This window comes from Octodon degus, unplaced genomic scaffold (assembly GCF_000260255.1).
Source record: "Octodon degus isolate 3935 unplaced genomic scaffold, OctDeg1.0 scaffold00055, whole genome shotgun sequence".
NCBI classification, from domain to species: Eukaryota; Metazoa; Chordata; class Mammalia; order Rodentia; family Octodontidae; genus Octodon; species Octodon degus.
In genome coordinates, this window is record NW_004524631.1 from 4,960,349 (window position 1) to 4,986,419 (window position 26,071).

At 40.8% G+C, this 26,071-nt stretch overlaps 1 protein-coding gene across 8 annotated transcripts in view; it reads left to right on the forward strand.

Moving 5' to 3' along the window:
- Tnik (TRAF2 and NCK interacting kinase) overlaps positions 1-26,071 on the forward strand; it is a 410,638-nt gene that overhangs the window by 2,972 nt on the left and 381,595 nt on the right. The gene's annotated exons all lie outside the window — the stretch shown is intronic.

Below are 26,071 nucleotides of genomic sequence, written 5' to 3' on the forward strand. Positions count from 1 at the left end.
AGAGACAGAGACAGAGACAGAGACACAGAGGCAGAGACAGAATGTGTGCGTTCCCATGTGAGTGGCCAGTCCTTTGTAGACCACCTCCCTTCCCCCAGCCTCACCGCTTCTCGTTTACCTTCACGTGAATTACCTCAGACGCCGTTTCATTGTATTGACTAAGACATCACTGATATAGAATCCATTTTGCTGTTGTTTTGAGATCAGCATATCCGGAATCCCTATGCAGCCTCCTGATGTTTCCCAACCCCCGACCCCCAATCTCAAACATGCATCTTCTGGGAAGGGGACAGAGCTTTCTTGCTATTTTAATTAAATACTGCCAGCGGGGAAGGGGTGGTGGTGGTGCTGGTAGCTGTAGCAATGGGGATCTGAGAAACACTGAACATCAATCTGAGGACGACTTCTCTCCTGAACCTAAAATAAAATAAAAATAAAAATAAAAAGCAAGTGTATGTTGGTGCATGGGGTGGTTCTTGAAACAGAGACTGGTTAGATGGGTGGAAGTTCACTTGCTCTCTGGAGGGATACATTGTTAGACTGATGCTAAATCTTGAGGCCATTTACCTGAATCTCCAGTGTTTCTGACATTGCCTTTTTTTCTCCACGGATATTCTAAAGAGCTAGCTCTTTGAGCAAAGTGAGACTTTTTTCTTTAGCCTCAGTAAACCTTTTTTCCTCACCCTTTCTCCTTTCCCTTTGATCTGTGAGTCCAAGGGGTGAGATTTCTGCAAGGCAGTACAAGAGCTGAAAAAGAACAGGATGCCATTTGACACGGGCTGCCTCCTAGTTGGGCAGCCAAAGCTCATTCATGCATCATTACAGTAAGCTAGCTGCCTGTTTGTTTCCCTGGTGCCCAGCATGCCACATCCAGAGCTGGCTGCCCTCTGGACAGCTGGAGGTGGGGGTTGATAACAGGGTGGGTGCTTTGGCCCAGTCTCTCGCCTCCCGCTCTACTGACAGGGTTCATTTGTCCTACTTTCTGCTCTGGGAGCTGCTGCTGCTGGTGCTGGTGGGTTAATCAGGTGGCTGGATAGCTGGAGATTTGCAGAGGAGGGGAGTGGCCAAGGGGAAGGGGTCTGAACAATGGGCTAGGCTTGTGGTGATTTCCTTAAACTCCCATCTCCACACTCCTCTAATGGAAAGCTCTCTGCTGTGATTGTAAGCTGGGCTGGGACTTGTCTCTCTCATGAGCTTTTTTCCTGGAGGAGGCTTTTTGAGCTGCCACACACAGTACCTGCAGGCCTGGGAACAACCGCGGGGGGCTGTCTCAGGGCCCACCTTCTGCATAGTTCACTTTGGAAGACCTGTGCTCTGATGGCAAAGGTCTGTGTTTGGCTAGGCTATTTACATGGTTAAGTGAAATTGCTCTTTGTGGCCTGGCTGCTCACTTAGTTCTCTGTCTACCCTGATGAGTACAAAGACTGTGTGTGTGTGTGTGTGTGTGTGTGTGTGTGTGTGTGTGTGTAACAGCTATTCTGAGTGCACAGGGAACTGCTGGCTGGAAGATTGAATGCACATGTGGAGACAGTTGCATCCCATGGGAAGAGGGTTCTTCTACCAGCCTTGTGGTGGGTGACACAGGCAGGCCGGAGTAGCTCCAAAGGCCAGTAGGTTAGCTCTACAAACCAGGGCATTCACCTCTGGCTCCCCTAATTTGGAGAGGTGGGCTCACTGAGATAAAAAGTCTCATTTGTTCCTAAGCTCTTGGTGAAGCCTCCTGCTGGGAGCCTCTTGGGGAATGCCTGACCCTTGAAATGCAGCCAAGGTCAGTGGCTTCTAGAAGAATTGGCTGTAACCCTCCTAGTCCCTTGCTGTCTCGTGCCTCTTTAATGTCCACAATCAATGCATTTTGGGGGTAAATCCTGAGTTCAGTGCCTTAAAAGCAGATCCTGTCTGGAGAAACCTTTATCTTTCTCACTTTCGGGGCTTCCTGCTCACAGCCAGTGATCCCAGACTGGATCCAGTCTAAATTTTCTCCAAATAGGAAGAATGTGTAATTCAAACCAGAGCAACGAGTGACAGGACTCAGCACTTAAATTATACAAGATTTAGTTGGTTTTTAAAAATGAAATGAAGTGGGATCTTCTTTGGTGGGAAATAATCAGAATCCAGTTTGTTTAGTCCTGATTTTTAGAGCTTATGAATAAAAACGAAATCATGGGGTTGGAGATGTTTTTATATATAGCTTTAGAGCTGAAACACGGGCAAAATGCTCAGGCCTCCTCTTAACACATGAGAAGCGAACCCTGGAGAAGTGAAGTCTGTTGCCCAAGGTCAATAGCTCTAGTGTGGTCCACCGTGAGGTGGGCGTAGTGGGAGGTGCTGGGTGGTGAGGAGAGTGGTTTGGGGAGGGCTTCTCAGTCTGCTAACTCCTCATTCAGTGCTCTTCTCTCTAAGTCACATTTTCTATGGTTGAATCAGAAATCGATACTGCATTTTCTGCTTCAGTACAAAAAATGCCAGAGAGTAATAATTTCACCAGGGCTGCAGAATTTTATTTATCAAGGATGGGGAACGTGCTTCATGCAAATAAGCTGGTAGTGTAGAGAACAACAGCTTTCAGACACCTTTAGAATTTACTGTGTCAGGCCTCATTTGTTGGCTGCTTTGCAGGCAAAGGGTGTTGGAAGTACATAGAACACAAGTTTGTCCCGCTCAGGGAGCCTCTCTCAGTAACCCATCTCCATCAGAACATGTCCCAAGGGCCCGTCTAGACACGCGCATTGTTTCGATGTTTCTGCATGTGAGGTTTATGGTGTCTCTGTGTATTTGGTGTATCTATGTGGATATAGCTATTATATATAGTATTATGCATATAAACTATCCATGTGGGTGTATGAAAATGTGTGTATATACACATCAGCTACAGTGAACAGTTTGCTCATTGAAACCTGGGGCTTGAGTCACTCCCGTTTCAGGATATCACGGCATTAAAAGATGAAAATTGCCACCAGGGTGCTTTGTTGTACATAAGATGAGCTCAGTCCACAAAGCTTTCTGGACATTAGTGTACTTATGAACTTGAGCACTTTAGCTGCCCTTAGTTTGACTCCTGGCTGGGATTTGGCCAGTGCTGACCTTATGCTCTCAGCTTCTGCCAGGACTTAGACATACTTTTCTACTTGAACAAAATCAGATGACCCATGCTACTTGTTTTTCCTTTCACTTACCACTTATTATGTTCTGGGCCTGGTGATTTAGGTTTTCCTCAGAATCTGTATGAAAGAATTGACCTCACTGGAAGCCTTGCATACATGTCTTAGCTATGCTTTTCATGTTTCTGTTATCATTGGTATGAGATTTTCTTCCTGCTCATGCTTAGAGACTGTGGGCTTATTGAGGGTCCACAGAACCACCTTCGAGTCTAAGACCCTATTAGTTGAATGAATGAATGAATTCATGAATGAGTATGTAATTAAATGAAGTAGAATAAGCACTGGTCTCTAGATTTTGTCTATGTCTGTGTCTTATTATTTCTGTGACTAGAGAAACTCCTCCTTTAACAGTAATTAACATAAAAATGGGAATGGTCACAACTGCTTGACTGTTTTGAAAAACGAAATAAAATATTCATGGGAGTGCTTTCAAAACCATAAGACCCCACACAAATTTGCTATTCCATAATTCAATACACTTTTGTAGGAAACTTGGTGCCACTATTTGATCCCAGTGATTGCACCTAGTAGAAAAATGATCCTGAGAAAGAGGCCACAGATACTGCTCTTTAAGAGCATCACAACAGACCTTAGCTGCCTCCTCCCTTACGTGTGCCAATATGACCTTATATGTTTCTCTGATGTCCTCATTTGAGCTTTGCTCCAGTATCAGCATTCATTAAATATGAGGGAAGCTCAGCCCAGAAGCTTTTGGGATATGACCATATTTCTAAATTAGTATCAACTATCAGCATTATTCATTAAAAACATCTCTTCTTTCTTCTTTCCTTTTCAAAAAAGTTTTCTATTTATAGATGATCCATTATTCAAATGCAAATACATTTATTATGCCTATGCCTTTTGTTTTGTTTTGTTTTTTGTTTTGAGGCAGGATCTTGCTATGTAGTTTAACCAGGGCTTGAATTCACTTTGTAGTCCAGGCTGACCTCAAACTCAAGGCAATCCTGCCTCAGTGTCCCAAATGCTGAGATTATAGGCGTGTGCCATCATGCCCAACTGCCTGTGTTTTTTCAAAATTTTTCTTTCATTTTCTTGCAAGGTGGGATGAAGATTTAAAATCATATACGAGTAGCCCAGTACCTAAAACCTGACCAGAGGTCTCATAGGTCTTAAATAAATCTTGAAACATGATGCATTCATTATCCCAGGATATTTAATTAAGTTTTGTCAAAAATGAGATTTTATTAAAATTGCCTATATTGGTAACAGCAGCTTACGATGACAATCGATAGTGTGACAGTTTTTTGACTGGAAACATTTGCAGTTTTTCAGAAATATATTTTTTAAAGTTTATTTATTTTTTTTTACATTTTATTTATTTGTGTGTGTGTGTGTGTGTGTGTGTGTGTGTGTGTAGCCAGCTCAGCCCACCAGGGGGCGGGGCTGGCTGGCATGTGGTGCTGGGGGATTGAACCACAGTCCCTGTGCTTTGCTAAGTTTGTTCTAAGTAGGTACTTTAGACCACTGAGCCATCTCACCAGCCCCAGAAATCTTAAATATTAAGCAGGTGCTTTCTTTGCAATGACATTGCCTTATCATAAAGTAGTTATCAGAATATTAGACAAATAGGCATTGGAATTTTTAGTATTCATCATTAACTGGAGCAGTCTTTAGTACAAAAACTAATATAAGTTATGGAGTTTGCTGTTTCCATAATTATCTACTTAGGTCATGGAATATTTTGTCAGTGAAAGAGTAACCAACGCTTTTCCTTCATGGAAATATTAGATCCTTTCCCCTTATCTGAACAGCCCTTTGGAATCTTGTAGTTTGAGTTGAGCTGGCTGGCCCTTTCTTCCAACTGTTCTAGAATTAATCTTCCATGCCTTCCTCATTTCAACACCATTCCTTCCTCCAGTGTTAGCTGCTCTCACGTCCATCCAGGTTGAAGCTACTGTAATTGAACCATAGCCACTCTGACCAGCCAAGCACGGCCAGCCTCTGATTCTGTTTCTGATAGAGTTTGAGATAGACTTGAGTCTGAAAGATGCATTGTGGCACATTGTTTCTTCCATCCTGTGGAAGAAGTGGCTCTCTGAGAACAGGGCCTATACTAGATTTTAAAAATGTGCTCAGAGTTCTGAGAAAATCTCCATGGTATTTTTTGAATGAAATGTTATTTTTTTCTCGTATAATATAATATTCTGAGTGAAGAGAGAGAGAGAGAGAGAGAGAGAGAGAGAGAGAGAGAGAGAGAGAGAGAGGACTGAAGTAGGAAATGTTGGATGGATTGTTTATACTTTCTTCCATTGGGGTTGGAAATTTATTTTCTGCTAGATAAAGATGATCCGTCTATTTCTTTTATACATGCCCAGGCTAACTTCAGTGGTCTTGAGAAGGTGCCCCCTACAAAACGTTTTAGATTGAAAATCCTTTCTTAGTATTTGTTGCATGGGTCCTCTTGTCTGTGCTCTTCCATGCACTCCCATGGTTGCTTCCTAGGCACACCATGATGAGACACACCTCCAGGGCCAGGGCCTCTACCTCCAACCCCTTAACTAGTCTCTTTTGTATACTACAGCCACATTAGCCTTCCTAAGGCCCAGTTCCCGTCTGTTTCTATCAGTTTAAGGCATTGCCTTTCTCCTCCAAAGACTATAGTTTAGTGTAGCCCAAACACTTAGTACAGACAGAAGACTGTACATTAGCATGGTGTCAAGACCAGCTATGGTGTCAAGATCCTGTTTGGCCTCCCACCAAGCTCTGTGGTTTTCATGACCGCTCTACCACTGCCACAGGCAGAGCCTTCTGCTGGATGCTCTTTAAGGACACCCTGCCTTCTTCTCCTCAGTACCTAGTGCCCTGACAGTAAACATGCATGTGCTACCTTTCCACACAATTGTCCCTCATTTCTCTTGGGTTGAAAATCTCTCTCGCCCTTATAGACTCCCTCACACTTTCTTCATAATTCTCAGAACTTTCTGTTGTGAATAATATTCCTGACTAGATAATAAGCTCTGTGAAGGCAGTGTGACTTTCTTAAGATCCTTATTGGTATATTTTACACAAATAAATAAACATTGAACCCATAAAGTACGTAATGTACAGCTCCTTTGGAAGGACCTACATGGTGCTGCCTAGAAAGGGTTTAGAAAGCCCAAAGAGGTGGGGCAGAGCTGACAGCTGCCCAATTTCAGGGAACATGAATTCCATTATATCCTATGTACACAACTCCATGGGACACTTACATTTAGGGTATAACTCCAGTGGCAGCCAAGTATAAGAATGCAATCCGAGGGGCAGCGATTAATAGAAACATAATGTCCAGCCTTGATTATGGATCTCTATTTTTAGTATTTACATACTATGGCAAATTGTCTCCATTTTCTCTGAATCCTAAATTTTGAGATTTTAAGTGTCTTGGGTTAGAATCCCAAGGCCTGTAGGGTGTGTGTGTGTGTGTGTGTGTGTGTGAGAGAGAGAGAGAGAGAGAGAGAGAGAGAGAGAGAGGTTTTTAATATTTTAAATATCCTCCTGTTTATAGTGACTATTTTTATTAAATAATAAAGGAAGGTAGGAAGGTTATGCTTTTTCAGTTTCCCCTGGAAGATGACGTTGAATTTTTATTTTCATGAGGGGCAGTGAGTGGAGAGCATTTTGAAGATGGTGAGGTCTAATGGAGATCCACTGCATGGGAATCCAAAACCAGAGTCACCAGGCTGGTCTAGAAAATGCTGCAGGCACTTCCAGCACTGTCATTCTTCTCTAGTAAACCCTGGGATATGTAAAAGAGCTAGAGGCAGGACTACTGGTGATATTTAAATAGCCATAAAGTCTTATTCTAAGTTTTGGAGACATTTAGTATTATAAACTAAATACTTCAATGAAGTACAAATTGTCATGGAAAAGTAACAGTCTTCCTTCATTTTCAGGTGAATGTTTTCCAAACCATTAGGTTCAGCTTTATAATTCTATGATTAAGTCCTATTATTTTATCTTCTGGTTTTGAAGATGGAATCATGAAACTAAAGAGCTGATGGTGAATTGTGAGGGGTATTACCTTATAGCATTACTGCTGCACAGCCAGAGTAGATTTTCCCTTGCTGCCTTTATAGTCAGTTAAGTTAGAACCTTGGCCTTAATGGATCAAGCCGAAGAATTAGAATCTTTAAAGTTACATTATTCATGCAATACTAGCATTTGTTTGATTAGTGTAATAGAAGGTACATATAAATCCAGGTGTGATGTAAATTTGATATAATCTAATGTTCTATGATTGTGAAATGAAGAAATGTACATGGTATACAGCATTCACTCACTCACTCATTCATTCATTCATTCATTCATTTTTTCTTGTATTCAGTCATTCAGTGTGTGTTCATTGGATGATACCAGTACTTGGGGCTGAGCTCTTGGGATGCTCTCTACACTCACCATTGCTCTGAGAAAACAATCTGAGACCATCCTTTTTCACTGTATGTTTGTGAGACATAATAATTACATTCACTTGGGAGAATTAATACATGGATGTACTGTGTCATGTCTTGATCATTTTGGTCCCTTTACACACACCCTTCTTCCTTCTCTTTGTCCTCATCCCCATCTGCAAAATGTCTGCTTCACTGTTTCCTATAACCTCTCTTTTATTATAGTCTTTAATTTAGGGTTTTTTTTTTGCTTATTGTATTTATTTTCTATGCAGCCTTCAGCCATTCTTAACCAGTTTCACTGTAGCCACACTGATCTCTTGTGAATATGTCATACTCTTCACTGTAGAACCCCATGTCAAAAAGTTTATCACCAGACTTTTAAGTGGAAGTTTGCATTTTATTATTTGGGTTTTAGATCAGATTCTGTCTGTATTGTTACTTATCTATTATTGTATTTCAAAAATTGCCCCTACAGCTGGGGAGATAGCTCAGTAGAATAAGTGACTGCCTTGCAATTGCAAGGTCCTGAGTTCAGTCCCTGGTACCGAAAAAAAATTTGCCCCCAAACTTAGTAGCTTAGAGAAGAAAACTAACCTTTTATTATATTTCTCATAGTTTTTGTGGGTTAGGAATTCAGAAGTGGCTTTCCTGGGTGGTTGTGGCATGACATCTTTTCTGAGATTGCGGCAAGATACTGGCAAGGTCAGTTGTCTTTTGAGGACCCCTACAGAAGCTGGGTAATTTCTTTTCAAGATATTTGACTCATGTGGTGTTGGTTGGTAGTAGGAGGTCTCCCATGAGCTACTTGAGCATTCTCATGACATAATACTGGCTTTGTCCAGATAGAGAAGGCTATGAGAACAAGGCACAAGAAGCAAAGTCTTTTATGATGTAGCCTTGGAAATCACACACCATGATGTCAGTTGTGTCCTATTGGTAACTCGCGTCAACCCTACACAAGGACATTATCACAGAGTGCAGGAGTCCTTGAGGCCCTGGTAGAAGCTTCCTTCCACGAGGAAGGATATCCAAAGTAACTCTTCCTCCAACTACTTACAGCCATCCAATCCAGTGTTTTATTGTCCTTAAGGCAGTTATAGATATACGAATTTTTAAACATCCGCTTTCTTTTATTGGAAACCACACTTTGTGAGAATAAGAATCTTGCCTGCATGTTTTCCACTATTCCTAGTATTTAGAATTGTAGCTGGCATGTGATACATATTAGACAAATAAATATCAGTTGAATGAACAAAATTATTTAGAGAAGAGCTTACGTGATGCCTTGGTTCATGAAGTTGATGATATCCACAATTTTGGTTGTAAACTGAACTAGATGAGAACCAGATTGAATTTCCCCGTAAGATCAACATTGAAGCCCTGAATTTGATCTGGTTCTCATCCAACTTGGTTTGTGACCAGAATTGTGGAAATAATTGAGTTCACAAACTGAGGCGCCACAGTATTCATTATACCTACATACCCCCACCAAAAAAAAAAAAAAAAAAAGAAGCCATTAAACCATTAAGCAAAGGAAGAGTAAAATGAAAATTAAAAAAAAGGAATTTTGTTTGTTTATGTAGGTGGCCATACGTTTATCCATCTGTCTGTCTAGGGCATAGTGACCCAGCTTAGCTCTTATGTAGGTAGAACTGGGACTTAGAAGAGTTCTTTGTTTTGTTGAAGGAAGAGCAGGGTCCCTGTATGCCTTCCACTCAGTCAAGTTGATGACATGGTTGCCATCTTGTGAATCAGTTATCCACACCAAACAAAAATAAATCAAAGTGCTGCTATGAAGATGGTTATCAAGTTGCTTATGTGTACAGAACACACTTATGATAGCCTGTGTTCCATTACGAACTAGCCAGATCTACTTAATTAGGTGGTAGAGAAGACCCAGCTACTTTAATCAGTGTATATGAGTGGCATTGTTTTCAGTGCAGAAAATAAAAGTTAAGATTTTGTGTGCTGGGAGAATCAGGACTGTAAGAGGTTAAAATATGGGCCGTATCTGAAGAATAAGCAACTGGGGTGAGCCCTGAGCTTTAGGGCCTAGAACACGCAGACAGAACAGGAACAAAGACTGATAAATCATTTTAAAAAATTGCAAATAGAAAAAAAGCCTTTGCTTTTCCTTGTCTTACTTAATTTATTTATTTATTTATTTGGCAGTACCAGGGATTGAACTCAGGACCTTGCACTTGCCAGGCAAGTGCTTATTCTACTGAGCTATCTCTCCATCCCCTCCTTGTTTTACTTTAAAAGTGGCTCATGGTTAGAGGAGAAATGGAAAAAGAGTTTCCATAGCACCCAAATGTATTATTCTTCTGGGAATTATTGCATATCTTTTGGTATATGGGTAGTAGTTTTTTTTCTTGTACACTATTACATAGATAGCTATAAAAAATTAAGACCATTTTGTATATAATGTCTGCTACCTGTTTATAAACAATATTCAGTTTTTCCTCATGCTATTATGTTTTTCTATGACACAAATTTTAAAACACTTGGGGCCATCCAAATAGCTCAGTGGATTGAAGTCTGCAAGCAAGCGCAGGGGTCCAGGGCTTGATCCCTGGGCCTGCCAAGCTGGCTTCACCTCTGGGGTGCACTGAGATGGTAATTGAGACTGGGCATGGTGGTGTGCGCCTGTAATCCCAGCTCTTGGGAGGCTGTAAACAGGCAGATCACTACGATTCTGATCTAGTAGTGAAACCCTGAAAACCCTGTAGACCCTTCCCTAAAATACAAGAAAAATAACAACAACAACAAACTCTTTATAAGGAATTTTAAACTCATATAAAAGTAGGCAGATTCTTGAAACACTCCTACATTACTGATAGGAATAGAGTTTTGATGTGACTCAGAAATTCAACTTCTAGATATATGGTCAAGGAGAAATTAATAGATATATTCATGAAAAACTTGTGTATGAATGTTTATGGTAGCCCCAAAGAAACACCCAAAGCGTTCCATCAACTAATGAATGAATAGATGAAATATAGTTTATACCATGGAATGTTATTCACAATATAAGAAACTGTAAACACTACAATGTGAATGACAACATAGTGCTAGGTTAAAGAAGAAGAACACAAATTTCTACTTATTGTATAATTCTGTTTACAAGAAATGTCCAGAATAGGCAAACCCATAAAGTCTTAAAGTAGTTCAGTAGGTGCTGGAACTGGTAGAGAGAGGGAGTTGGGACTATTCATATCCTCAGGTTAGATTATTTGGATTGTTGCACAACTCTAAGTGTATACTATAAATCATTTGCATACTTCAGAAGAGTGAATTTTATACAATACAAATTAAATCTTAGTAACATTGTTTTTTAAAAGTAGGTAGCATAGTTTAATGATCCCCTCACCCAACAATTAACCCTCATGGACATTCTTGTTTGTGTTATACTACTACCCATTTACTTTGCCATAGTATTTTTTTACACCTTATATCTTTTCATTTATGAATATTTCAATATACGTTTTAAAAATACATATCCAAATATTATGCCTAGGACATATACTATGTAATAAAATATTCAGTTCAAATTTCTGATCATATGTTTTTAGATTGGTTTACACTTTACTGGAGAGATATATCATATACACAATTCCCACTGATGAAGATAGAGGTTATTTCTAGCTTTTCAGCTCTTGTAAATAGTTCTTCAATAAGCTATCTTCTGGACAAGTCATTTTGTGCATCTTTTTCCTTAGGACAAACTCTTAGCTGTGGAATTCAGGATGAAGGTATTAAACGGTCTCTAAAGCTCTTGAGAGTGCTGGATTATTTTCCAATTTCTTGTGAGATACTTGTGTGTCAGTAGAGATGACCAATATGACTCCAAAAAATCAATTAATTTACCAAAATAACGTCAAAGAACAGCTAAATGGCTAAGTAGATGACTGACTGGCCCTAAAGCAATGCATTGCACATAGGGATTCACAGGACCATCACTTGACGCAGGGATCTTTGTATGACATCAGAATTACTTGATGTATTATCACTCTGGGTGTCCCCGTTGCTACTGGGCACAAATTCTTCCCTTTGATTAGTTTCCTTGTGATATTATGGTTAAAGTACCAATGTCATTTTTGAATGTAGTACTTATTTTTCTTGCCTAAAAACCAGAAACGTAATTTAGGAACCATTTTAAGATTAACAGTGGCATGCTTGTGCAGTACATTTGCCTTTAATCTGTCATGTAATCCCAGTGCTGGGAGGCTTGAAACCAGGAGGATCACTACAAGTCTGAGCTGTGTAGTGAGACCCTGCACAACACACACACACACACACACACACACACACACACACACACTCTTCTGTTGTGTTTTTGGAAAGTTATCCAGCAACTTGTGTTTGGAGGATGCACGGAATCAAGCTTCGAGTTTTCTATTTTCTAAGCATTGGAGACCACTGAATTTATGATTAACGCTGAAAATAGCAAGATGGGCCAGAAACCACCCCACAGCAGAGACCCATTCTATTCTCAAGCCTTTACCGCCAGATAATTACCAAAGTCAAAATTTTGAGTTACAATTTGAGTCTTTGTGTGTGGTTGTAGATACTTCAAGATTATAGTGGAAACAATAAAAATTGGAGCTGGAACTAAAAGAGTAATGAACCCAGCGTTTTCGAGTACAATCTACTTCCCACTTGGTTTATAAGTAAGAAACTATTAAAATTGACACAACTTTATGGTTGCTACTCTTGTGGAAGCCAATTGCCTTGATTTACTGGATTTTATAGCCTACCCCTACATTTAAAGTGTCTATAAATTATTTATGCCTAGGGTGGAAATCTAATACTTCTCATGAACATGGTTTCTTCATTTCTACTTCTAGGTATTTTTTAGTTGCTTGTAATTAAATTATAGGAAGATGGTGAGTGGGATTGTAAGCAGTAATTACAAAGTATATTTAAATAATAATATTAATATTTAGCATTTATAGAGCACTTTATATCTTCAAAGTGCTTGCAACATTATCCCATTAAATACTCTCTGATTATGATCTGCACATAAATGCACTTAAATCCAGAACAGGTCATGAGAAAAGTATGCAGTTGAAAGTTAATGCTAGCTATGCTTGAAAAACCCATGCAAGGATGGGAAAGTTAGAGTTGGGGGTTCCACTGGATTGTGTTTGTATTTTAGTTCACCTCATGTCTAGACTGAGTTATATCTTTAGTTTATACCTCTGCAGTTCTGATCACTAAGGATGGAATGTTGATTGTGACTGCAGTCTTTAGAGATGCTAAAATTTGAACAATATAAATAAGGTTTAAAATGGGCTTCCTCACTACATTTTGTGTGCTGGCCTCAAATGACTTTTCTACTAGCAAAGTGAGATCAAGTGGGGTAGGGGAAAGGAACGATGATTATGCGTTATGGTTGGGTAATTTCTGTTTGAGAATAGTAGATGGAACTCACAGTAGGATACATCATAAAGAACACACCAGAAAAATAAAATATCTCTAGTCTGAGTTTACTAACCACTTCTTGCTGTTTTAGACATGTGCCTGTGTATTGTCCCATTATGGGTACACCCCGGGGTTGGTAGTTTAGATAGTGTTTGGAGCAAGGACCTGGGCTGGCCTCCCAATAGGGAGAAGGCTCCACAGCTACAGATTCTCAGTACATGTTATCCTGGCCTCCGTGATTCTGTAAGGTTCACAGTTTAATGTCCCAAATCTGTTGTTCTTAAGGGGAGCTGCTGGGGCCAGCAGCTTTAGGACCTTCTCTTGGGTCCTGCCTCTGACTTGTTCAGTCAGAAATTTCAGAGAGGACCCCAGCAATCTGTGCATTAAGAAACCCTTATGACTTTACAGCCTTAGAACCACTGGCCCAAAGTTTATATGATCGCATCTTTTCCTCTTGTTTCTCTGGGCCATTTACTCATTCATTCAGCAAATATTTACTAAGTAACCGCTCTGTGACTTGTGTTCTAGAAGCTTAGGACGTAAAAACACAGTGCTGGTGAATGAGAGCATGTGCAGAAGACAACCATAAAAATGATTTACTCAGCACAGGTTAATTTTGGAAAAAACAGAGTAGATCCCCAGAACTTGAATGTGTTTTAGAATGTTGTAGAGTAAAACTTAGTGAATCATATAAGAAAACTATAACTTTTTTGTTAGGTATATGGCACAAATAGCAGCAGGCATATATTTTAGGAATGTGGAATTTAAAAGTTCACATTAATATTATGTACATTTGAATTGTCTGTTAAAAAGGAGGGATACTTGAAATTAAAGTTGGTAATTTTCATTCAACAATCTTGGATTGTTCTCTGTACTGCCAATTTTTTTTTTTATTAGTAAGTTTATTCAGGATGCTGAAAAGCCCCATTCCCAAAATCAACAAGATGTAGGCTTCTGATGTTAATTTCCTGTTTTTCTCCATAGGCTTAGAGGGATTTAATTTAAATCCTTGGGAAGTGCTGACTTTTGCCCAGAAACTGAAAAAAAGAATCCATATTCACAGACTCTTTCAGCCCTACTTTTATTTGAAGCCTAAAATCTTTGGGTTATTTTTGAGACCTGGAAAATGGAATGGATGTTTGGAATCTAACAGCAGGTTAAAGTATTTCCTGTCTGAGAACTCTCACAGAATTTCCTTGTAACAACTCGTAAATATCTATTATTTAGCCACAAAATGTTCCATGTTCTTATTTAATCTACAGTTACTATATAAGCAAACTGTTCACATTGGAGGTCTGTATATTTGAGGGAAGATCGATGTTCATTATTGTTGTTGAGGTAACTATGTCAACCCATTACTGAACATTTGTATGCATTTTCATACCCCTGGAGAAAATGCTTTTGAAAAAGAGAATTCAGAATTTTTCTCTTAGGAGATCTATTTTAAACAGAAAAAGAGATTGTCGAATAATCACTTGTTTTGGTTAAAGATGGTGAAGCCAGATAGGCCAGCCAGATAGCTCAACGGACTAAAGTGCCTGCTTAGGCAGAGCTCAGAGGCTGGGGCTCAATGGCTGGATCCCCCACATGGGGTGCTGGCCCTGCCCCCCCCCCCCCAGGGCACGCTGAGAGCATGATTAAGACTGAGTGCAGTGCACTTGGGAGGCTGAAGACAGGAGAACCACTGCGAATGTGATCTATGCAGTGAGACCTTGCAGACCCTGCCCTAAATACATTTAAAAAGAAAGATTATGATGTTTTCCTTAATATTAATGACTTGAGGGACACATCTGACTTTCTCAGAACAGGTAGGTCCTGATGTCATTGAAGTATGAGGGAGCTCAAGCAGTTTAATTAGGAATGTTAACTACTTTCTAGAAAGGAAGAACATTCCATCACCTAAATGGTTTTGCCTGAAAACCAAGGTTGGGATAATTTTATGATATGCGGTGGTCATGTAGTAGACCTTGTTTAAGGAAACCAGATTTGAAATGGCTTTCAGCCTTTTCATTGGTTGCTGTCTGGGTGTTGAGATAAATTATATGCTACCATGTGCTGGTACTTTCTGAGTGCAAGGACTCTAGGTCACAGAAATTTGGTGGTTCTAGTGTCTGAATGGTACTAGAATGGTTGGCAAGATCAAAAGCAAGTACCTGTTTTTTCTAAAAGGCTCTCTCTCTCTCTCTCTCTCTCTCTCTCTCTCTCTCTCTCTGTCTTTCTCTGTGTCTGTCTGTCTCTCTCTCTGATACTCAATATTGAATGCAGGGAGTGCTGACGTATATCCATCCCTAGCCTATTTCTCACTCTAATGTGAAACAGGTTCTCAGTAAGTTGTCCAAGCTGGCCTTGATCTTGAAATCCTCTCACTTCCTGATTGTAGGCATACATCGCCATACAGGGTAAGTGCTCTAGAAGGAACTCGGTTTTCTAAACCAGTTAGAATGGATTTAGTTTTCTTCCATGCAGACAAATCAATAAAAGCACTGTGATTTTTTCCTGAAACTTAGGACCCAGATGCTACCTGGGCCAGTAATAGTGCAGACACTCTGTGACCTAAACAGTGTGTATGATCTGTCTGTGTTTTATTTTTTTCCCCATAATTTTATTGATAAACAAATAGCAATGAGACAGTTTCAAATCAAATTGGTAGGACAGTTTCAATAATTCACACATTGCATACATTCTTCCTAGTGGTTAATTGCTGTACAAGATGTGGATATGATATCCTATTTACAAACACCATTAGAACAAATCACTCTATTCATTAAGAGAATGTCACTATATATCTATCCTAAACACTTTGAATACACAGATACAAAATGAACATTCATCTGTATACCTTTTTTTGTTAAGTTCTGTTATTTGAATATTATAGGTGTGTAAACTCAGTAAAATATTCTAAAAGAGTCCAGTAGCCCATAATAGTATTGGGTCTTCCGCTTTACTGGCAATGTCAGAAATTATTGACTTGAGTCCCCTACAGCTCAACATAACAGCATGGCTTTACTTCTTATATTTCGTTTTTATACTTTTCTACTGGATGGTTAAGACCAAGGTAAAGCAGGACCTATGCAATAAGAGTTGTAGCTTTTGGGTCTGAGAAGGTCAGTGAAATCCACTCAGGATTTATCCTGAGATCCTGTACCTCAGATTGTAGAACCTTTGTCAGTGTCAGCCATGTGAATGAGTCACGGCCATTGCTTGGCCAATGTGCTCTCAGTGAAAGTCTGAGAGAATGTTTTCTCTCCATGTGACTCTCCTTAGGCACCCTCTACATCATTAATCACTTTCCTCTTTGGCCCCATAATCTCCTTGATCAGAAAATTTGGGACATTACTGAGTCACATGACGTTACAGTACAAGTTCTCATATGTCCTGAGTCTTAATTGACCTTAGAAGGCTAGGGCCAAAATGATGGAGAAGTGAAATACTGTCTGTGTTTTAAAGGCAGATGTAACTGCTATTGTAGTTACCATTTCTTAACTATAAGAAGCTTTTATTTTGGAAGAACAGATGTAAAAGTGGAATATAGTCATCTATACATTTTGGGGGAGGAATAAGGGGAATAAGAACAGTGTTTCTTTAAATCATAGCAACCTAATCTTAGTTACTCCCTTGTTTGCCTAGAGTGAGTGCAAATTAGCAAGGGAAATCTCCTGGAACCTGCCCAGCTGGGTACCTAAACCTTCTGTGACAGCAGATTGTATAGGTCCTCACCTGGAGGAGTGAAAAGGGGCTTGCCCCGAGGGATCCCTTTTATGAAGAGAGGAAATTGCCCACATTCAGAGAAATACATATGGCATCTGAAATATAGTCTTAGAGATGTGGAGACCCAGGACCCAGATGCAGGTTTGTTTTCTAGACTGAAAGTGTGTGTGGAAGGGGTTTGAAAGCTCACTGTCCCTGTGGGATATCTGAACCGAGTCACCCGGCCCACACCCTTCTTCAGGTTTTTGTCCTTGTTTGCACGGTTTACCTGGGGTTTCCACAGCAGCAGGGGCTTTCTTATGACTATTAGGCTCTCTGTTCCCTTCAGACCAGGTCTGCTGCTTTTCTTTTCAGGAAGCAGGATCTCTTTTGTGTTACATCACGGGGTACAATGCCAGTTGCATTATATTTATTTATTTTTTCCCTTTGTTTTGTTTTTTACTTATCATGATAAAAAATGACAACCACAGCGATAAAATTAACAAAGAGCATTTCACTGCCACATTTTTACATCCTGGAGGTTACAGAGTTTTAGTCTAAAGAGCACACCGAAGTCCCACATTAAGAACCTTCTCATTGTAGGAAAAGCCAGTGGTTGCTGGGGATGCCAGGTGCTGCTCAGCAAAGGCCTACAAGAATAGTTAAAATACTTTTGTATCAAGGAAACTGTGTACTTTACAAGTTGATTCTGAAGACGTTAGTAGGACAAAGAAACATGTCTGATTCTCTCAGAATGGAGAGTTGTTATATGCAGTTGGCAAATTGTAAGAATAAGGATCTGTAAAAATTGAAATAGTAGAGAGTACTTAGAATGCCTTCAGCTGGGGAGTAGGGTGGGGCAGGTGGAAAGGGTCAGAAATCAGAGGAAAGGCAGATTTGTCCAACAGCTGGTCCCCATCCCTGCATTATATTTAAGGGAACATGCCTCAGACCTTCTATAAGTTGCTGGTTTGCAGGATTCACAGTTAGGACTTTGTCCTCACTAAGATGCTTTCATGTGCGAGGCAGTCTCATTTGTCTTGCTTGGTTCCCTGCTAATTCCCCTTGACAAACACGTTGGTCAAATTTTCTATGGTCATTGGGTTTCCTTGGTTGTTTGGTATTGCATTTTGACATCAAATGGTTTGAAGCATTTCTTCAAAAGGACATCTCTGATGATGTTTTAAAAATAAAGTGTAACTTAGATTACAAGGCCAGTTGAATGTCACTGTTCACAGAAGTCTTCCTCAACACTTTTTTCCCTTTTGTTTCCCCAACAATCCATGTGAAACTGAATTTTTAAATACCATACACCTGAGCATGGGGCTAAGCTGGCATTCTCATACATGGCTAGTGAGATAATATGGGTCAGGTACTTAGGAAAACAGATCGGCTGTTTCTAAAACAGTTAAATGGAAATGTAGTATGTGACATAGCAGATCTCTTTCTGATAACTACCCAAGAGAGAGGAAAAAAGTTTGGCTACGCAAGGTGTCTGTGAAGGTTCATGAATGCATATGAATGTTCACAGAAGCATTATTTATGATGTCCAGAAAACAGAAAAAACAAAACGAACACCTAAGTATCTGAGTAGGTAAGCACAATGTGTTTCCCATATACCGGAAAACAGTGTGGCCACAAAAAAGAATTACACACTGACACATGCTACAACATGGATAAACCTCCAAAATATCGGGCTGAGTTAAAGAAGCCAGACACAAAGATCACATCCTCCATGACTCAGTTGTATGAAATGTTCAGAAAACAGAACTCTATAGAGACACAAAGTAGATTAGTGGGTGACCAGCTAGGGCTGAAGATGAAAACAGGAAATGACTACACATGGACAGGAGAGATCTTTCGGTGTGATGGAAATTTTCTAAAACTGGATGGTGGTAACATGAGTGCATTTTATGGCACGCAAATTATACCTCAATAATGGGGATTAAATTTAATATGCTGAGACACTGCTTCCCAGCTGGGCCTACTCCATCCACCACAGGGGCAAATTCCTTAGTTAGAATACAACATGGTACCCTAGGAAACCCATCTCTTTCACACCTGGAGGGATGTGGGCTCTAGTCCTTTCGTCCGCTTTCTATGTACTTTCATTTTATTCTTTCACTATATTCTACAGCCTTAATCGTAATAATTTCTGTCAAGACAAGATGCCTAGGTCACGAAATCCTTTTTAAAGAGAAGACTTTTTTTAAAAAAAATATTTATTTATTTTTATTTATTACATTTATTTTTATTGTGTGTGTGTGTGGCCAGCTCAGCCCACCAGGGGGCGGGTCTGGCTGGCATGTGGTGCTGGGGATCGAACCGTGGTCCCTGTGCTTTGCCAAGCTTGTTTCAAGTAGGTGCTTTAGACCACTGAGCCATCTCTCCAGCCCAAGAGAAGACTTTGGAGCCAAGACTGGCAAAGCAATTCCTGAAACCATTCCTTAGGAGCTCTATTTCCTTAAAGTTTCACACTTTCTTCACCTCTGTGCTGTTCCCTCTGCCCGGAACTCTTCTGCATGCCTTGTCAAAGCATGATGTTAGGTAACACACGATGTATTTGCTTCTGTCTATACACACTGTGCTTTCTTGGAGTCATCCTATTTGGATCTCATGTCCTCATTGTGCATTGTGTTCTCTCGCCTTACAGCTAAGCTTTACAGAGGCAAGATCTATGTTTTGTGGGTCCTTTTATCTGTTTAATCGTGCAATGAATAACTCCCCCTGACTTAGAGTATAAGTTTAAACTCCTTAACTTAACAATATCTTCTGTGAGCTAACCATTTCCTACTTTTCTACTACCTTAGTGACTACTCTCCACTCCTCCTCTACACAACAACTCAGTGTTTTTTGAATGGTCATGAGTTGTGTGGTGAATTTAATGTGTGATAATGAATCATCTTTCAGAAGACATCAGTTCTAATGGAACAGCCGTTGTTGAATTCCTATCAATCTTTTTAATGAAATTCTGTATCATTTCTAATGTTTTTTAATTTTATTACTTTTTATTCTTTTTTGATAAAAGATTAAGTTAGAAAATACCATGCACATATTGTGTGTATGTGTGTTTGTAAATTCTAGTTCAGTAAATCTTGTCAGGAGCCCACGAAATTGTATCCTTGTAGATCCCAAATGTGTGAAGGAGCAGTGACTAACTACAAGTCCTGACAGCTGACTTAGGCCTCTTATAAGAAACTTACTGAAAGCTGGGTGCAGTGTTAAGGCCCTGGAGGCAGCCGGGAACAGAAGAGATACTTTATGGCTGGCCAGGTAGAGAGCTGACTGCTGGTGGTCCTTCTGCTGGCAACCCCTCACTTCCTACCCATATGTGCTCCACCAGCTCTCTCATGACAGCTATTCATCTTTTAGATTGAACCAGAAAAATTAGGCAGGTCTTCTTATAATTCCATAAAGTTCAATGACATTTGATATCTCTTTAGAGATTCCAAAAAAGACAAAATGCTAAAAGGAGCTCTGTGCATTTGAGAAAAGAAAATTTTCCAGCTTCAGAGATGCAGAAGAGCTGAGCCCTCAGAGTGCTGGGGGAGGACAGGAAGGGGCCCTTATCGAGAAGAATGGGTTGCAGCCGTTGTAGCCACTGTGGACAAGAATGCCCACTGGAAATGTGGGGAAAGAAAGAGGCGCAGATGTAGAGCAGACAGCAGAACTGGACAGTACTCCTGGACCAAGGGTCATTCTCTTAGGCTGCCATCATCTTGGATATCACAAAAACTGATGGAGTAGCTTTCAGGCTCTGCCTGTGCCATGGTGAGGCTGGGAGGCCAGGAGAGTATGTCCCTTCCCTCAGGCCAGTTGAATATGTGGTAGAAGGTCCAGAAAACCAGTGAAGCCTGAACCCATTCCTAGGTCTTGGGACTGCTTGGGCCAGGTCCTGAGGGAGATCAGTCAGCAGGCAGGTGGCTCAGGCTGGCAGTGGAGCCGTGGTTAAGACAGGGCTTTCAGGGAGAAATTTATGGACCAGGATTAGGTCTTCAGCTTTGCAGTTCTCAAAACTGCACTGTGATGTAACCAGGCACCCAGTCTTAGGTTGTATCAACAGGTGGATGCACTTGAATCTGATGTGTAGCTTAATTTATTCAATAGTGATAGTACTGGTAATGCCAGTGAACCTACCATTATGTAATTTATATTTAAAGTATTATAAATAGTATTATGAAAGATACTAACGGTTTTGTAGCCACTTGGTGTGTGTCAAGGAATGGGCTAATCATTTTAATAAAACTTGATCTTATGAATGCAGTCACATTTTGTAGTATGTATTATTCTTCTAACTTTGCAGATGTGGAGACTGAAGCTTAGGTTAGGTGACTTACATGATGCAGCCTCTACAGGGGAGTACCGGGGATTGGACCCAGGGTCTTTGCACTGAGCAACATCCCTAGCTCTTTTTAAATATTTTGAGTCAGAGTCTTGCTAAATTGTCTAGGCTAAGCATGAACTTCTGATTTTCTTGTGTCAGCCTCTCCAGGGGCTGCAATTACAGGTGTGAACCTCCACACCCAGTGGATGGAGGCTGCTTTTAAAGCTGGCTTTGATTTTAAAGCTTATTAAATACAAGCAAATGTGCTATGGCTACTTCTTGTCTTTCAGAATAGTGGAAACAGTTGTCTGGTGGGGAACTGTTGTGTGCTCCCTGGGGGAGTGTCCTCTTCATGTTGAGAGGCTGGGACTCTGAGGTTCTGATTAGAGAGCTGCTAGTTGAGGCCAGAGTGGGCTGGAACCTGAGAAAAACTGCCCATCATATTTCTGATCCTGATCCATTCACAAAAACTGTTACTGAAACACCTTGTACCAAAAAACATATCATCCACAGTTAATTCATGATTTACATCCTCTGGTTCTCATGAATCTGTCCTCTTTTTTTTTTTTGTCTTGCTTTGTTTGTACTTTATATCATCTGTGTCTGTTTTATTTTTATTTATTTACATTTTTGTGCATTTAGCACGGGGTCTACAGGGTCTCGCTACACAGATCAGACTCATAGTGATCCTTCTGTTTTCAGCCTCCCGAGTGCTAGGATTACAGGCACGCACCACCATGCCCAGTCTCTGTGTCTATTTTATTTTAGAATTACTTGCCCGTGTAGCCATTGGTGTCCCTAAATTGTAAGCTATAGTAGTGATGTAGCTGTGTCCCATGGTGTACCCAGTACATAATTCAGCATGAGGTACCTTCTTGGAGTCATCCTATTTGTATCTTGCATACTCATTGTGTGCTAAATAGAGAGGGAACAGGCTGTGTATTTCATGTTCTGTCAGCCTTTAAGAGGAAAGACTGTGGTCCTGGGAAAATGGACCTTTACAAAGTACCAGGACTCCAGAGATATGGAAAGAATGACCCAAGCAACTGTGGGCCTTAATGCTGTCATTAGAGACCTCCTGATCTCTGAGGTTTAATGAGAAGAAGCACATCACCCTGAAATGGCCTTTACTATTGCTTCACCATCTCGTTTTCAGATTTAAAGTGGTTCATTAACACAACAGACAATAAAACTCTTCGCAAGTGCAGACCTGGTAAATGAGACATGAGTGAATTTTTACGGGAGATAAGTCACTGTGAATGTACAGTAGTTGTGTTCCTGCTTCTCGCACTTGCACTCTTACAGTGGAGACTGCCTGTAGGGCCACTTCCCTAGGATTATCTAGGAAAGCAGGGGAGAGGATACTCTGCTATCTCCATGTGGGTGGTAGGTATCTAGCTGGGTAGCTGACCATCAACTCCTGATTTCCCCAACATTTGTCATTTGTAGGCACTAAGAGTTCTGTTTAATGAGGTTGTATGGAGTCTTCTAAATTTGCTTATAAGAAGTACAAGAGAAAGGCTAACATAGGGCATCCAAGGCAGGTCAAACATGACCCGACATGGGTGACAGATGCCTCAGGGATCGCAGTTACTTGACTGCAATCAGAATGAAGGGGCCAACCTAGTGGCAGCTTACTCTTCCCTCCCTGATAGCTGGTGGAGAGAGGCCTGCATAGGGCTGGCCTAGTCTGAGACAGGATGGGAAGACCGAGCTGCTGTTCTTGGCTCTGGAGGTTGAATACATCAAGCAGCTGTAAATCTCACAGCATCTCAGAAGTAGATCTTGGGGCAGGGACACCTATGCTGGTGTCTGTCTATTCCTTATTTTTAGCTTTTAAATGTTGATGATCCTTAGTGAGTGCTCCCTGAGTCCTGTGATCTCTCCAGCTGTAGCAGCCCAAGGTCCATGGCAGGTAAATGGCCTTAGCAGAACAGAACAAGGTGGAGGAATGAAAGAAGAGCTTTTTCTGATCAGCTCTGCAAAACATAGTTTAGTAAGGAAGCCCTTCGTGATGCCTGCCATGTTTTCTGTTACATCCTTCCTGCTAAACTTGGGAACTTATTTCACTTATGAATGCAGGCTGTTGAGCTTTGCAGTAATTAGCTGTGACTGTAATGGGCTATGGCTTTTGTGGACAGAGTCTTTGAAATCAAGTGTATTAAGTTGACTCATTCTCAGGTGTAATGAATAGTCTAGCTACAAATGTAGACTTAATAAATGCTAAATTTTTACAGGGTTTAGGGCAATAATAAAAGGAGGGAGGAAATGGTAGAGACACAGCTGCATTTGATTTAATTATTTTGAAGTGTGTCTAAATTCCTGACAACCTGGCTCAGCGATCCCACAGGGGACACTGTGCAAGGGCTCGGTGTGAGTAAGACCAGGAGAGGTGGATGCACAATCATTGTAATGCAGAGTTGTGCTGAAGCGTTAGAATCTTCACCTCCCAGTGTTTTTAAAAATGAGAATGAAAGTGAATGATGATGGATCTGGCAACTGGTTACGATTCTCCAGATGAGTCCTTGGCAGTGAGTTGTGCCAGCACACTTTGGGCAACTATACCGAGTCACCTGTGTGTGAGGTGACCATGAAATGATTTGGGCTCATTTGTGAGCATGGAGCTTATTTTGTTTGTTTTAGTGGAATGACTTAGAGGGTACATCAGGATCAGACAGCCTGGATTCGCATCTTGGCACTGCAGCCTATTAGCGTTGCAGTTTGGGAAAAACTAGACTTTCTGTCCTTCTACAATGGAGGTAATGTTAGTACACACAGAATTGGTGCAGCAATTGAAAGGACACATTTTATTTTATGTGCTTAGGACAGTGCTTGCTGTGTTGCAGATGCACAATAAGTGCTCAGTGCATTTAACACCAGCATCACGTTCTCAAGCAATTGAGAACATAGGGTAAATCTGGTGTGGTGTGAGGTTACTAGGGTGTGCTCCCAAGAAGCTCCCAGTGTAGCACAGAAGGAGATTTAAAAGTAGAGCTAGCCAGGCGTGGTGGTACATACCTGTAATTCCAGCACACAAGACTGGGACAGGAGGATAGCTGTGAGTTTGAGACCACTCTGCGCTACAAAGTGAGTTCAAAGCCAGCCTGAACTGCATAGTGAAGCTTTGTGTCAAAAAAAAAAAAAAAAAGTCTGTTGGATGGGAGCACTAAGATAGAGGACTAGCTGTAGAGGGGTCAGGGAGATGAGGTAAGTATAGATCAAGGCAGGGATTGGGGTGTTTCATGGAGCTAAAATAATTTAAAGCAATTCTCAGTAATCCTCAGTGATGTGCTGGGAGCATACGTGATGTAAAATATTATTTTTTTTTAATGTATTTGGTACAGGGTCTCAGTACCAGCTCAGACTCCTGGTGATCCTTCTGTTTTCAGCCTCCTCAGAGATGGGATTACAGGTGTGCATGTTAGTACACCCAGACTCGGGCTGGCTCAGCCTGCCCTGGGGGCAGGACAGGCATGGCATGTGGTGCTGGGCATTGAACCACAGTCCCTGCGCTTGTCTAAGCAGTCAAATAGTCTGCTGGGCTATCTCGCCGGCCCCATGTTGTAAAATAGTGATGTGGGCGAAATTTGACTTTTTCACTACTAAGCCTTGGTATCTGTCCTGTGCAGTTGCTTCCTCGCAGTGCACACCGTAGCACTCCATGTCTGGATCATTGTGTCTGTCTCTTCTTGTCACATTCTAACTTCAGTTTTTTCCCCTTCAGATCTTTCTGGAATAGGTCTAGAAAAACATTATAAATGTGAAGTGTCATTTGTTCATATAGGCATCAATAGTAAGGAACAGAAAACACAGAAAATGTCACTTACATACCCTTGTTTCTGTCTTAGGAAATCTGTTGATACTGACCATTTGTAGCCCAGAGGATATTTACTCTGAAATTATTTCAATAGATGTGAAAAAGTTAATGGTTATATATAGTAATCGTTCTCAATGGACAACATAAGAAAATGAAATGCTGCTCTTGATAGAGTAAGAATAAGGGAATTCTTCCTTAACTTGGTATGAATGTACCAAAACCTAATAGTGAACCCCGTCTCTAGCCTATAAGCTCCAGAAGCTCCTCTCTGCGGTGGTTACCCTGCTGTTGGTTATCTGCCTATGCTGAATCATCCAATACCTGTCCTTGCTGGCAGAAATCTGAACTTGTTTTAGTGCTTACTACTTTCTTAGGTGAGATGAACTCCTCTTTCCACCCTTTTAGAGGAGGTGGAAGAGATTAAGGCAGTCATTAGGATCCAGTTCCTCATGTTGATGGTCACCTAAATCAGTCATAGGATACAGCCTCTGTAGTGGTGGGATGACAGCAAGGCTTCCTGGTTGTTTCTGGGAAGGTTTTCCTCACTTTTACACGTAGATTTTTGAAAAGATCCTTCTCTAAGACAGTGATACTAAGATTTGCTTCCGTCTTCTGGCAATCCGAAGGAGACAAGCCTGAGAAAAGTCACTGAAAATCCCACTCAGGTCCTGAGTGAATGAGCTTCATGTTCCCAAAGCAGTTAATGTATAAAGATAAAAAGGTTATGTTGGTTCATAGTCCCACAGGTTCAAGTCTAGTATCGAGCAGCCCCATACCTCTGGCTCGGTGGTGAGAACGGCACATTGTGGTTAGCAAGCAAGAAAACACACTACTAATATGAAGAGCCAGGTGGGGAGTAACTGAGAGCGAGGGTCTCACAGTCCCCTTCAAAGACAGGCCCTAGTGACCTGAGGATCTTTCACTAGCCCCACCCCTCCAAAGAATCTACCTTGGAACCAACCTTTGGGGGACAGTCATGCAAACCCCAGCAAGTTTCTCCCCTCATGAGCAGCTGAGATAAACAACTCTGGAAATAGTCTGACTCCCAGACTTCATATTGCATCAGAGTGTAGTTTTCACACTGTTTACACCATTTTTTTAGTTGTATATTCTTTTCCATGTGGTTTCAAACATCCTAATAGATAAATATTCATTTAAAAAAATACAGGGGTATTTGAGGTAAGACAAGGTACAAAACTATGTCATCCTCTGGAAATCTGAACCCTGAAAATAGGCAAGCCATCGATGAGACAAGAATTGTAAGTAT